The sequence below is a fragment of the Ovis aries genome, chromosome 3, assembly GCF_016772045.2.
Source record: "Ovis aries strain OAR_USU_Benz2616 breed Rambouillet chromosome 3, ARS-UI_Ramb_v3.0, whole genome shotgun sequence".
In the NCBI taxonomy this organism is placed as follows: Eukaryota; Metazoa; Chordata; class Mammalia; order Artiodactyla; family Bovidae; genus Ovis; species Ovis aries.
This window is the reverse complement of record NC_056056.1, coordinates 42,987,266-43,000,871: the sequence shown is the minus strand read 5'-3', so window position 1 is coordinate 43,000,871 and position 13,606 is coordinate 42,987,266. Positions and strand designations below refer to the sequence as shown.

The following is a 13,606-nucleotide window of genomic DNA, read 5'->3' as shown; positions in this document are numbered from 1 at the left end:
ATCTGAGCAAGGTGAACTATATTAGACATAGGCCTCTAGTATTTTATTTTCCTACTGAAATTTTAATACTAGTGTTTCAGTGATTCAAAATAAATGCCAATGCCTTTGCTTATAATATTATCCGCAATTTTCTCCTTTACGTTACCATGTGCTGTGAAGAGATGCGTTTTCCAGTCTCCAAGTGCTACCTGACACTTTCAGGCCATGAGAGCCAGAAAAATACATGCACCGAACACCCCTGACACATGAGGCTGAAACACACACCCAGAGGATGTCCACAGGCATGGACTCTGCCGGCTGCCCCAAGCAGAGGGTAGCTGCTGCTCACGTGATCCATAATGGCCAAGAAAAGAAAATGAAGCCAAGACACAAAGGAACAAAGATCAGGGCTAGAAGTTAAACATATGATCTTGACAGAGGCTTAAGAGGCCTGGGAGGAAATAGTTGAGGAAATTCCAGAGACAATTAGGGGTCCTCTGACATCCCTGAGGCCTGGAAATACCGACCGTGGAGCACTCTGGTGAGCTAGAAACACTTACAGCTGGCCAAAGCAAGTCAGAGCTTCTGGTGGCCCCCATTCCCTTGCCTCAGTAACACCCTCAATTTCAAGGGCAAACCTCTCCACACTGTGAACGGGAGGCGATGATGCACACAGCAGTGCCCAGGTGTGCTGGAGGTGACCTTATAAAACACTGGTTTTGGGGCTTCCTTCTCAGCAAGATTTACAAAGTACTATCAGAATCACTCCACTGTACTGTCTTTAAAACACAATTTAAAATTTAACCTCTAAGCTTTTATCACCTGCAGTTTGAGGATGCATATAGCCTCCACAAAGAAAGGGTGATTCAGCTAGATTCTATTTCTGTGGCTCTTGACTTTTTTTTCTTTTGGAAAAATCTTCTTACCCAAACCTTTTGATTTTACTTATTTAACATATCCAGTGCCTTAAGGACGGAGCTATAGTTCTGTTTCTTTCCTTCAGCCAAAAAACCTTTCCTGCCTACATTTAAATTCAGAAACCTCAAGAATACTAACTCTATAATATCCATAATGACAGACCACTTCTAACTGGGGCACAAAAAAGATAAAGGCATTAGGGCTGTTATGCTATTAATGTACAACGTAAAACCATAACACTGGGCAGTTTCAAACCTGGGCAATGAAGTGTTGGCTGAAGTAAATCTTAGCACCCGAAAGGCAATTTTAGGAGTTGTGTCCAAGACAGATTTTTTAATGGCTCTTTGGCATCTCTCCCTGAGTCAATATAACTTTCCTGAGCGACTACCTCTTGAGGTGAGTAATGCTCCACACTAGGAGAAGACAGGCCTGGCTGAGGTCAAGTCTGGAGAAGATGGGGCAGGACGGGCGTGGTCGTTCATCATCAGAAATGAACAATCAGTGAAGAAAGTAATCATTTTTTCTTGAAATTTGAAAATGGTTTGCTCTAATCTCTACTAGTAGAAGAAATCCTAATTTCCCCACCCTTGCGGGTCCAGGCAACTGGAGACTCCTGGTACCCCATAGATCCTAGGTAGATTATTTGCTTGACCGACCACTGGGACTTTTGTATCCTTATTTGTCAAGGATCTATGCATGCATGCTAAGTCTCTTCAGTTGTGTCTGACTCTGTGACCCCATGGACTGTGGCCCGTCAGGCTCCTCGGTTCATGGATTCTCCAGGCAAGAATACTGGAGTGGGTTGTCATGCCCTCCTCCAAGGAATCTTCCCAACCCAGGGATCAAATCCTCTTACGTCTGCTGCACTGGGAGGCAGGTTCTTCACCACTAGTGCACAAGGGAAGCCCTTCAAGTATCTACACTGCAGGTAATACCTGCTGCTCTGGATGCATTTTATGTTTTCTAAGACTTTTTCTTTGTTAACGTGGACCATTCTTTTTTTTTCCCCCTAAGTCTTTATTGAATTTGTTACAATATTGCTTCTGTTTTTATGTTTTGGTTTTTTGGCTCTGGGGCATGTGGGATCTTAACACACTGACCAGGGATCGATCCCACATCCCCTGTCCTGAAAGATGAAGTGTTAACCACTAGACTGCCAGAGAAGTCCCTGGGATGGATTTTAAATTATTTTTGAGTTTAAAATACTGGCTCTAGGAAAGTAACTCATACTACCCTCCTCCACCAACAAAAATTCTTAGAATTGGAAGTAAATATAATACAACTAAAGCTTTTTATTTTTAATGTACAATTCCACTGAATTCAAAAAAGTTAAAAATTTTTTGGTAAAGACCTCTTTTTAAAAACCCAGTATCAAACAATTCTCTGGGATGTCACATTGCAAAATACAATTATACTAGCATGAGGGGGATAATTCTGATTTAAGCTCTTTCAAGGCAAGTCTCCTTCACCGGGCAAGGCTGTCAGACCCACCTGAATGTGCCCCCAATCTGCCTAGACTTCTCATTCCTTTTCTCATTCCGGGTACATTCAGGAACCACATAGGCTGTAGACAGTTATTGAAATAACAAGATAAATATATCAATGTAGCTGTGTTTTACTTTTTTAATAGGTAGATCTAATGATTGTCTTATTTTTTCCCCCAAACTTCAAACTTTCTATTTTGTATTGGGATATAACTGATTCCTTGGTGGCTCAGACAGTAAAGAATCTGCCTGCAATGCAGGAGACTTGGGTTCAGTCCCTGGGTGGGGAAGAGCCCCTGAAGAAGGTAATGGGTACCCACTCAGGTATTCCTGCCTGGAGAATTCCATGGACAGAGGATCCTGGCAGGCTATAGTCTATAGGGTTGAAAAGAGTCAGACACGACTGAGCAACTAACTAGCTGATTAACAACAATGCTGTGGCAGTTTCACAGTGAAGGGAGTCAGCCATATATCTACATGTATCCATTCTCCCCCAAACCACCTCCCATCTAGGCTAGCACATAACGTTGAGCAGAGTTCTCTGTGCTATCCAGGAGATCCTTATTGGTTATCCATTTTAAACATAGCAGTGTGACCTTCCTAAAGTCCTTATTTTAATGTTAATTCTATCATAGACTTATACACAGATTCTCTAACATGGCTAACATGGATATTTTAAGACCACCTAAAACATTTTAGGAAATTCTAGTGAAATTTTATCACAACAGTTCATTAACATTCAAGGCAATCAATGGTGATTTCTGAGTTATTCTAAAAAATCATTAAAACATAAACAATTCTGACATGAACACACCACTTTAAAAAATGAAATTTATTTTATTCAAACCAAAATAGAATGAATCTACTTACAGACTAAAATGGTTCTGTCCTAAAGGGTGAGTTTCAGGGTGATCATACAGTGTTAAGTGGGGAGGGAGTTCTGGCAGGCAAGAGGCCAAAGTCTGAGTCTAGGTTTAAGATTTTGCTTTTATTGTCTGCTGCTTCACTGAGCCTGGAGTTCACTGGAGTTCATAATTAATCAAGATCAAAGGATTACCAACTTGAAACAAACAAAATGACCCGCTGCTGAAGAACCCTTTCTTCTCCTACTTTTTTCTCCGAAAGCAATAATTTTCTTTGACTTTCCCTCTGTTTTACACACCCTTCCAAAAATGGTATTTATGATCCACATTTAAACCCCCAAAGGCCAGCTAATGGAAATGTTAGGTTACTAAACAAAATTAACTCTCACCACATTAAAGTACACATGTAATAGAAAAATTGGTGCTTCAAAACACAAATGGCAAAGGGAGTTGTTTCAAGTTAATAATCTCCAATTCAGGTCTTTAAATTGCAGCCCTTGAACTTCCGCGCCTGACTTTCTCAAAAATCTTCGCTTTCTTTCTCAACAAATTAGAGAAAACAAAAAGGAAGAGAGAGCTTAATGACCACATGCTGAAACGGTTAGGGAGAAAGCTCACAATATCGGCAACTTAGTTTGAAATGCATAGGAAAATAACACAGCATCTTGGATAGACCAAGGGAGGGAGGAAGGGATGGATGGATAGATGCATGGATGGATGGATAGATTATGTTGTGATAAAGAAGTAACAGTAAAATGCTGGTTGTAGGCTGTAGTATTGACTGTATACTTCTTTCAACTCTTCTGAACACTTGAAGACATAGGAGAGAGAGAAAATTTACAGTGTTCTATTCCATGGACAGAGGAGCCTGTCAGGCTATACAGTCCATGGGGTCGCAAAGAGTCGGACATGACTGAGCGACTAACACTTCGTTCTAGATGGAGATCAACACTAAACCTAGAAGACACTGATAATGGTAGTGAAAAATCTGGTTGCTTCTCCTCACGCTATCCAGGACACATTTCCTGTTTTTTTCACCTGCCACCTACCACTCTCCACTCCAAAGCAAACCACGGCCAAACGGTTGTGCTTGGTTATACCCTCTTTTGACCCTATAGACTGTAGCCCACCAGGCTCCTCTGTCCACGGGATTCTCCAGGCAAGAATATTGCAGTGGGTTGCCATGCCCTTCTCCGGGGGATATTCCAGACCCAGCGATCAAACCTTCGTCTCTTGTGTCTCCTGCATCGTGGCAGATTCTTTACCCACGGAGTCACCTGGGGGAAACTACTTTATCAACCTATGGTAGTACGAAATTCTAAACCTACAAAATCTCTTACAAATCTGTCCTTAATAAGATCTGTTTTCAAAAGGAGGTGATAATTTAACCCACAGGGAGGAAAATCAGCATGTTCTGTTAGTGACAAGCAGACTGGATTATGAGCCATTGAACATGGACACCATTTCAAGAGGCAAGAATTACCAATTCATTTAATTCCTTTCCTCCTAGAATTCTGCCACCTCCCTCATCAGAGATGAAAAACCAAATAAACAAAAGCACATGTGAAGCATCTGTTCTCCCTAAAGACTTCTAGATCCCTTCCATTCCCAGATATGTAGAGGTGGGCTTGCAGGGGCAGTTCAGGTCTTCAATTATTACTAGTCAAGAGCCAAATGATTTAGTTACACACCTTTAAAGCCAGAAAGAATCATGGAAACCATCTGTTCCAGAGCCCTCACTTAGATGGAAAAATTAAAAGTCCAGACTGGAGAAGGGACTAGTTTAAGGTTACTGGCATTAGGGACAGATACAGGACTAAGATCCAATCACTAAACAATCCCCACCCCAGACCTCCTACGCCTTCTACGCCTTGTTTTAAAGAGGCCCAGAATTATGGCAAAGGTCTCCTATCTCAGCTAGATTGTCTAGAGTATATAAGAGAGGCTTTTCTCATGGGTCTCTTAAAATACAGAACTGACTGTTAAAAACATCAAACAGAAAACAAGAGGTATCACTAATAGCATGGCCACGTGCAGAAAGGGCAGAGCTAGGGGGCAGGGCTGGGAAGTCCTCCTTGGTTTGGCAGTTTCACACCAACAGAGGCAATTCTTGTTTTGGGATCTACATGGCGTAACTAGTGCCCTAAACAAAAATGACCTCTTCTCCCTCCTGGCTGAGACAGTCCAGATTCTACCACTGAGTCCCAATTTCTCATGTATTATTTTAAAATGAGGGAGAAGGGCCCAATGACCTTTGAAGGTCCCTTGTCATCTTTGGCCTCTTTTTAACTATGCATTAAAAAAAAGCCACATAGCCAAGGACTTCCCTGGTAGTCCTGTAGTTAAGACCCTATGCTTCCACCACGGGGGGCTCGGGTTCCTGATTGCTGGTCAGGAAATTAAGATCCCACATGTCAACGGGTGTGGCCACAAAATAAATAAATATATAAAACAAATAAAATGAAGTGTTTAAAAATAAAGTGTGTTTTTAAAAAACAAAACAAACACACAAAAAATACATGGCTGTAAAGTCATGTCAGAGGCGTTAGGAAATATTCTACAAAAGCAAATCAGAAAACTTTCAGCAGTAAAATGCAACTGAAAACATCTTTCAAAGTGAAGAAAAAGTCTGAGACCACAAAGATCTGAAACCATGACAGATGAACAAATTATGTTTCCTCACTGCAAGTATTACGCAATTATAAAGTTCCCAGAAACAAACCTGGTGTATCGAAGTACTACAAAAAAGCAAGAAAACGATGAAAACTGAGTTTTAATCAGTTTAATAAGATCTTTGGATTTCCCTGGTGGCTCAGATGGTAGAGAATCCACCTGTAGTTCAGGACACCTGGGTTTGATCCCTGGGTTGGGAAGATCCCCTGGAGGAGGGCATGGCAACCCACTCCAGTATTCTTGCCTGGAGAATCCCTATGGACAAAGGAGCCTGGCAGGATACAATCCATGTGGTTGAAAAGAGTCAGACACAACTGAGCAACTACGCACACACACAATAAGATCTTGGAACAAAACAGGTGCAGTCTAGCCATCTAGCTGGGTTTATACATCCACGGATGTGAGATTCCCCTTAGCCACATGGAGGAAAATCTCCAAAACATACGTATGGAGCAAATTCAGGCAAAGAAGAGAAAAGGGATCTGCCTCTCTTTTCCCAAATGGTTCTTCCTACAAGCTTTATCATTTGACCCAAGACAGTTGCTCCAATACCAATTTTTCTACTTTCAGAGAGCAAGGGGGACAATGTTAAGAAAAGGTAATGAAGCAACCGCATAACTTAAAGATGGAGAGAGACACAGACTTGTAGACCTCTGACAAACCAACGCTGTGCACTTCACACTTCACACTGAGGCCAGGCTGCTTCAATGTCACAAGTGAGTTCTGGCCCAAAAGTTTTCTTGTAAATTAGCTGTTTGAAACTAGAAAACGTATTTTCCCCACAGAACAACATAAAATGGTGAGTAGCAGGATTGATTCCCAAGTCAGCGCACGAAAGCCTAATCAATTCCTAAAATACCTGACACAGACTCATTCCCAAATGTTTTTTTTTTACCACTCACTGACAGTCTCCTTAACAGACACCTCTCTTTCCCTCCTTGGGTGGAAACAGCCAGTTTTACTCGGCTCTGGCTGGGTTTTGCGGAGTTTCCCTACCTCGGTGTGGGGTAGGGGAGACAGGACAAGCAAGGAGAAACTCCTAAACTCCAGAGGTAGGCTTCATGTTGGGGCCTTGGAATTTGGCACTACTTGAATATCTAGAATAGCTCAAAACAGAGCAGTTGACAGTCACCTGCTACTAAGGTTGAGGAATCTTTACACCAAGCTTCCCTGGTGGCTCAGAGGGTAAAGAATCCACCTGCAATGCGGGAGACCTGGGTTCAATCCCTGGGTTGGGAAGATAACCTGGGGGAGGGCATCGCAACCCACCCCAGTACTTTTTACCATCTGAGCCACCAGGAAAGCCCCCACTCCAGTATTCTTGCCTGGAGAATCTCCATGGACAGAGGAGCCTGTCGGGCTACAGTCCATGGGGTCACAAAGATTCGGACATAGCTGAGCAGCTACGCAGCAGCAGCAAGCAAGCAGACAAACCAAACGGAAAGCACTTAAGTGATCTGGACTCCCAAGGACTGGTTTCAATGCAATGTAACAACCGTAAGAGTGCCAATGCTTTAGGAATGTGAACGAGTGTCACCGCTCTTTTCTTTTACCATGGCAAAACAGTAATTAATCACGTAGTAGCCACCCTTGGCTAGTCCTTGACTTACACACAGAGGGACAGGATTTGATCTATGAGGGCAATTTCCTTCTGAGATATTACAAAACAGAGCCCTGCTCTTGGTACATGTGCTTCCATGAAGTTTCTTTCCTGCCATAAAAAGAACTGGGAGGTAAGGAGAATGTGTAGGCCAACTAACTACCAAGATGGTTTACAGTTTAACACCATCTCCTTAAAATACTATTTCATTTGTAGGAGAGTATTCTAGTTTGAATTCAGAAAGAACTTCCAAGAAACACTAGGGCTAGTGAGGAAGACTGATAGCCATTTGATTGTAAGACTTAGGATCTTCGCAGATAATGAGAGCTTTGGAGGCTAATAAGCTGCTGAATTTGGGCTTTCTTCTTGGCTATCACCAACACACTTACTCCAGGGAGCCCAACCAAGCTTTTGGTCATGCATTCAGCAATACCTAAAGACTACTGCCCAAGGCAAGTCAACCCAGCAGCCAGGGCCAACTTCTCCCAGCAGAGAGCTTTACAGGTAAGGTGGCAGTCTGGGTGGCCCAACAGATGCAATCACAACACCATGAAGCCATGCTGCAGGCTGTCATCTAGTATCAGGAGAGGATGAAAGGGCTCCTGTCCTAACGTCTCATCGAGAAGAACTACCCAGAGCTCATTCACCAGTGTGTTTCAGCCACCGCCCAGGACTAAGCTCATCCCTAGGGATGTCATGATCCCTGAAGGAAGCATAAATATCCCATCCGGGACTGAAAACTGCTCCATATCAAGCCATTTCCCACAGTGAGAAACTCAGTATATGGGAGCTCTTGAGCCAACTTGAAAAGGGTGATCGGACATGATGGCACCTTTTCTTGTGCTTGTACACAAGGAATTAGCCCTCACATTTATTGAAAGTCAAATCCTATTTCAAAGGGCAATTAATTTGACATCCATGTTCACTGAAGCATTATTCACAACAGCCAAGAGGTGGAAACTACCTCAATGTCTATCAGGGGATAATGGGTAAAGAAACACATTCAACAGAATATTTTTCAGCTTTAAAAAGGGAAGAAATCCCACCATATGTTACAACATGAAAGAACTCTGAGGATATTATGCTAAGTGAAATAAGTCAGTTACAAAGAGACAAATACTGCGTGACTCCACTTTTAAACTCCAGTATTTAAAGTAGTAAAACTCAGAGAAGCAGAAAACAGAATAGAGGCTGTGAAGAGCTGGGGTAGGGGGATATGGGAGTTGTTTAATGGTTACAGTTTCAAGATGAAAAGGCTTCAGAGATGTGTTGTACAATAATGTACATATAGTTGACACGAACACACTGGACACTTAAAAATGGTTAAGATGGTAAATTTTATGTTTTTTGCCCCCTCCACACACAGAAAGTCAATTAGCTTGAGAAATAAAAAGGGGGCTCTGGAAGTAGGTATACTCAAAAATGACCTGAAATTCATAAATTTGGGGTTTTGGCTAAAGGACATTTCTGTTGCCCTCACATTACCACTATTTAAAAAACCCCTACAAACTCTCCCCTAATTATGAAAGTAGTATATATCCGTTGTGCAAACTACACATATTATAAGCATGCTTTTAATCTAAGAAATATTCTTCTGTACCACGAGGAGAGATTAACAAAGTGTCAGACCTTCTCATGGTAACTATCAAAGGGAGACCTTGTGTTTCAAATACGGCTTTAAGTGTTGCATACCCTTCTGTTCCTTGGGATACAAGGCGAATTGCATACATGAAAAACACAAACATTTCCTTTGTAATTGGCTTCCCTGAGTCAAAAAATAGCTTTTCTTCCAAAATCCTCTCAAAGAAGAACAGAAGTTAAGCATAACAGGCTTTCCCCTAGTTGGTAACTCTTAACGAATTCCCCTAATCCTTGGCCAATTATGTTCTAATAGAAAGCTTGTCATGTTTACAAAATGAGCGACAGAATCCCTAAAAACTATTTTTTACGATGAGTACCTTTTTATTTCTTCTATTCCAACCTCAGTTTTTCAAATTATTTAAAACATACATACATACGCACAGATGCATTTTTAATGATTCCATTTCTTTAACATGGGGGCTAGTGATGTTTTTTTAATATTTTTCAAAGCAGAAAGAGGGGCTGTTTTATTTTTCTTTGGAATGAGCTCCTGCCAGATTTTGCACACTGCAGTTCTTTGGCGATGTGATGAGAACACATGCCCACCCACAGACACTAATTTTGCTCCTTACCCTTCCCAAGCAGCCTCTATGACACATGCTGTCTGCGCTCCATTTGATGGAATTCAAGAGGCCCAGTCAAACAGCAGGCCCTGTGGGGCCAGAGCAATGGCAGGCACCCCATCTCTTCCACTGGATGGGCACAAGGAATGAGTGTTTAAAAGAAAGCCACAAAACAGCCAAATCCAACTTGGACGTCTCCAATCTGAGTATCTTTACAATTCTATGAATGAACACTAAAAATGAACAGTCATCTTTGGGGCTGAAATCTGGAAAGAGATAGTATCTTGCTGTGGTTCTCTGCAAAGAGCTCTGTGAAGATAACGCAGAGAACTCCCCGGGCTTTGCTCAGAGTGTGCATAAGGAAGGCAGCCTGTCCTGTGGGCCAGGAGCTTTCTCTGAGGGCTGAAGTGCCACCCAGGTGCCAAGGCATGTGCTTGCTCTTTGGTGATCATTAGCCATGAAGAAATGCTGGAGGACTTCCCTGGCAGTTCAGTAGTTAAGACTCTGCAGTGCCAATGCAGGGGGCATGGGTTTGATCCCTGGTTGGGGAACAAAGACCCCCATCTGCTGCATGGTGTGGCCAAACAATACAAAAATTAAAAATAAATTTTAATTTAAAAAAATTCTGGTGATTTAGAATCCAATTATGAATGGGCATAGCTTCTGTAACTGTCCCTTCTCCATCCTAAGTCAATCTGGGCATAGATGACAAGGCAAACAGGCTGTCAGCAAACTTATACCTGGAAGAATGCTCAGGATTATTAAGAGTCCATGCTGGTCTGATAACAGAGTGGTCATCCACTCCATTCACATGTCCTTAAGAGCAGAGTTGATGCCATTAGCCTGTTCTGTATTTGTCGCTGGCTTTTCTGAGCCACACAGAAAAGTCGAAATTTCCAGATAAACGATAGAAGATTTATCTACAAGTGCTAGTAATCCCGGAGAAGGCAATGGCACCCCACTCCAGTACTCTTGCCTGGAAAATCCTATGGATGGAGGAGCCTGGTAAACTGCAGTCCATGGGGTCATAAAGAGTCGGACAAGACTGAGTGACTTCACTTTCACTTTCATGCACTGGAGAAGGAAATGGCAACCCACTCCAGTGTTCTTGCCTGGAGAATCCCAGGGACGAGTTAGCCTGGTGGGCTGCCATCTATGGGGACACTGAAGCGACTTAGCACCAGCAGCAGCAGTTAGTAATCCCACCCACTGTGAGGGCAGAGTGGCCATAAACCCTGGATGTGGGGAGGACAGTGTAATAGCAGAACAGTGAGCAAAGGACACCAGGAAATGGACAACAGGCAGATCCAGCCTTCCCCCGGGGCTACAGTTATAACCCGACATCCATAAATCATTCACCAAGCACTGCAAGAGGAGACCATAGGCTCACCGAACAAGTCTTTCTAAATACAAATAAATATTTTAATTTGATAGATAATCTATAGTATTTTTAAATGGTTACTGAGCTCATTATAGCTTTGAGTCATTAGAATATAATTTTAATAGATGCTCAAAAGGGGAGGGGTCTTTAAAATTCAAAGATTGGGGAAGATTGCCCCTGGTGTTTACTAATCAGCGCCACTTGAACATCCATGATGTTATAAACTTGGAGAATTCACTCTCCTTGACTGCCACTCCCCTCAAGGAAGAAGGGGGAAAAAAATTCTTTGTCCAAGGCTACCGATCTACTTGGCTCAGAAAACACAGCCACCAAAACTATCAAATGAATTTTTGAGTAGGGCAGTTCTTTCTCTGATGTGAGAGCCATCCAAGAAAAGACAGATACATAAGAATCATAAGGGAAGAGCTAAACGTTGCTTCTACACAGAGCAATTAGTGGCTCTAGAATCTGGACTCTAGTAAGCCCAGGAGGAAACTGTTGCCTGTAATGATGGATCTCCACCAAAGAGGGAATGAAAGCAAGGATGGGGCTAGGCCCAGACCACAGCCTTTTAAAATTTAACATTACCCAGCACAGAGCTCTGAACAAGGGCAGCATCTCATTCAATGTCTATTAATCGCTCCCACGTTGAAGGATGGGGACCCTAGGTACCACCTGTGCTCCGTATGCCCCCTCCCTCAAAAGGGAGAGTAGGCATCTGAAAACCACGTGGCCACTTTGAACCGAGGCTCATGGGGCTTAACATCCCAGGGGCTCCCGAGAACTGCTAGAACCTGCAGGGATGACTATCACCGCGGATGGTAGAGCTCAGTATGCCATGAGGGTAAAAAGTAACTGACGTCAAAAGAAGTCTATGCTGCCCTGAAATAACATGGACAAGACCTGAGTTAGTCTCAACTGCACCAGTCACAGGAGAACAAGACCTTTTCACAGACATAGAAAAACACCAATAAATCAAGAACTGCAAATGTTTTCATATACTTGCCTAAAATACTTTCTGTAGGCCTCAAGAGGGGGAAAAAAAAGATATCAAAGTCTAAGATTTTAGCAAAATCAGGACAAACTAGCTAATCTCCCCTTAATTCACATTAAGTCACATTATTTTTCTAAAGACTTTTAACAAAATGAGCCCTGGGCTGAGTGTAGCATCCCACCAAGGCTTGGAGAGACAAGCCTGCTCACTATAAAAACGGCAAAACTCAGGCTTCAGCTCAAGCTACATTTTTAAAGAAGAGTTTCTTCCATAACTTAAAAAAAAAAAAGTTAATGAGAAGGAATGAAAAGGACTCTCACTCTGAATCTGAAGTATTTTTTAATATCACCAAGTGCTATTATTAAATATTCACTATATATGCCTGTGTAGACATACACATAAAAATAAGCAGTACAGATGTGGGCAGGAAAATTCTTAGCAAAACCCCCACATATTTCAAATACTGTTCCTCCTCATTATTGTCCTCACCATAATTAGCATGTTACAGCCTAACAGGTGGCTTCCATTTATAGAAGACAAATTTAATGAAATTTGGAGATAGTTGTTGTCTCCAGAAACAAATTGGCCATTCTAAAAAAAGTGTACCCCTTAATCTACAAAGGGCTTCCCTGGTGGCTCAGTGGTAAAGAATCCGCCTACCAATGAAGGAGACACAGGTTCGATCCCTGGGTTGGGAAGATCCCCTGGAGAAGGGAATGTCAACCCACCCCAATATTTTTGCCTGGAAATTTCACAGACAGGAGCCTGGCAGGCTACAGTCCACGGGGTCGCAAAGAGTTGGACACAACAGAATGACTGAACAACAACTAACCTACAAAACAAACAGAAACACACAGAACAGACCCACTTCATGCTGGTTCACCATACCATCCCAACTCCTGAATGTATTAAGTAAATTTAACACATTTACTGACAGTTTAAATTACACATACCTCAAGGAAAACAAGTCATTATTACGAGCTTTACAAGAAAGGGGAAGAGAAAAAAAGATTGCCTTTTTTTCCAGCTTGGTAACCCCAGATCTGTTTAACACTCTCCAAGTGATAACAGAATTTACCACCACAGACAGGGCTGCTCTACAAATACTAAATCTTAGGCAAATTTGTGGGCAGTTGTGTTTCGGGTCCTGACCCAGTCATTCTGGACAGACAGACCAGAAAAGTATAAATAGTACTGCTATAAACTAACCATAGCATCTGTCCCTAACAAGTAGGATACAAAAAGTATTTTTATAAAATATGAGGAGACGCTGAATGGACTGTCAACACAGATAGGAATGTTTAATACACTCAAATAAACAAGATATGTGCCTTAACTAGCCAGGCATTGTTTAAATTTAGTGAGTGAAGAGAGGGTCAGACAGGCGACACAGCCTCCCAATTATGCAGAACAATCCTTCAGATCATGTGAAAGCTATAATTAAATGTTGGTACCAATCTCCTCCACCCTTTCTCCCACCTAGAAGTTAATGCATGAATTCAGTATGAGC

General features: G+C 42.2%; 1 protein-coding gene across 3 annotated transcripts in view; it reads right to left on the bottom strand.

Annotated features, from left to right (window-relative positions):
* The window catches only part of SPRED2 (sprouty related EVH1 domain containing 2), a 119,908-nt gene that overhangs the window by 42,889 nt on the left and 63,413 nt on the right, over positions 1 to 13,606 (bottom strand). The window lies entirely within an intron of this gene.